Source organism: Poecilia reticulata, linkage group LG1 (genome assembly GCF_000633615.1).
Source record: "Poecilia reticulata strain Guanapo linkage group LG1, Guppy_female_1.0+MT, whole genome shotgun sequence".
NCBI classification, from domain to species: domain Eukaryota; kingdom Metazoa; phylum Chordata; class Actinopteri; order Cyprinodontiformes; family Poeciliidae; genus Poecilia; species Poecilia reticulata.
The window spans coordinates 21,857,263-21,859,152 of NC_024331.1; positions in this window are offsets into that span (position 1 = coordinate 21,857,263).

Here is a 1,890-nt window from a genome sequence, read left to right on the forward strand (position 1 = left end):
TATATATATATATACAGAAGCTCATAAGCAAGGAAAAGATAAAACGCGAGGACAGAACTCAAGGGACAGAGGTGGATAACGCAATGAGGAGGATTACAGGGAAGTGGGAAAGGAAAAAGATTAAAAAGATGGGAAGTGGCGTGGTGCGAGTGGGTAGGAGATGAGAGAAATGGGCTGTAATGATCGCTCGCTGCTTGTCTCCCACCAACGGTGAGCAGATGTTGGACCCACAGGCTTCCACCGACATGGAGCCCCTAAAGCTAGTGCTGAAGCAGAGGCACCAAAACAGCCTCCCGCTGTCCACATGCCATTTCCATATACATGTGCACGCCTATGGACATCAGAGAATGGACATGAACAAAATATCTAAAAGGTATAAGCTTTAAGCTATAGTAGTGGGCTGCTGTAAAATCACCAATCAGATTGTCAATTAAGTTTTATGGAGCTAAATTACTCTTAAAAAGATTGACAAAGCTTAGGGCAAGATTTGTATGTGTACAATAAGATCCACAAGTGTACAACATTTGTAAATGCACAAATGTGTACGGCACAATGAATAAATGCATATCTCAACATTCAAATTTACAGGCTTCAAACAGCACAAGCAAATAATACACTATGCAAACAAATTGGCAAAGGCATGTGCACAAATTGGGGAGACTAACTTGTACCACTTGACTACACCAAGAATGACAAATAAGTATCGCATAAACCAGTTATTAGTAATGTTTTAAACATAATAATCACTTATATCCTATTATTACCTGAGTTAGAAATAATCAGATACAAAAATAATTAATCTGCATCAATGTAAATTAGAGTAAAACTGTGCCCAGAACACAGTGATTATTTATTGAGCCATTTATATATTTCTGCATTTACTTTTAATCCTGTCATTTCAGGCCCTCAATTCTCTCTTTACAATTCTATCTTTCCTACTTAAAATGCCTCAAAACATTGCTAAACTCATCTCACTTTGTAATCCCAATATTGCATATCTTCTTGTCCACTGATCTAAAGGTATCTTTACTGTCCTATTTAATTCTTTACTCTTAATCGTTTAAAATCCTAGTCCAGTTGCAGACTAGTTTTAAATAACCAAACAAGCATGGTTTTGGACACATGCACGCAACGGCAATGCGCATGATCAACAACCCTTTTGCTATGTGCAAACAGTGCTGACAACCTAAGCCACTCTACAGCCAGTATTGTATATAAGCAGATGGGTGTGTATATGGGTGTATGTATGTATATGTGTATAGGTGTATGTATATGTGAATATGTATATATGTATGTGTACAAATGTGTATGTGTGTGTATGCAGTACTTTCATTTGGCTGAGGAAATATTACTACAATTATTATTTCATTTTGTCAGGAAGGATATTAGAAACTGAAAATAATGTGATAAATTACAGCTGGAAAAGGGGTATGATAATATAAGTTATACTTCTTCATTCTCCTTTTCAGACTCATAATCACCGATGTGATGTGTCTTCAAGAAATTTATTATGTACTTTGTGTTTGTTCTACACTGCCGGTGAAAGGTTTGTCTGAAATAAATTACTAGATTACAAAAAAATAAAAATAAAAAATTACAAAAATTACAAAAAACAGGAATAACTTTAGGTTGCCATGAGTTTTAGTGATGAAATTCTACAAACAGAAGCATCTCTGCAAAGACGCAGTATGACAGTAAGTCCTCTGTAGTGTGTTTTACTGTTTTCAGTTTGAGTAAATCTTTGACTTTGATTTGACTCCAAAATAACTTGTTGAAATTGAAAATGGAAAAAAATAATAACAATAAAATTAATTTTTTTAAAAAGTTGTGAAGTTTCAGGATCTGGTTTCATAATCCAAGGATACAAGCTAATATATATATATATATATA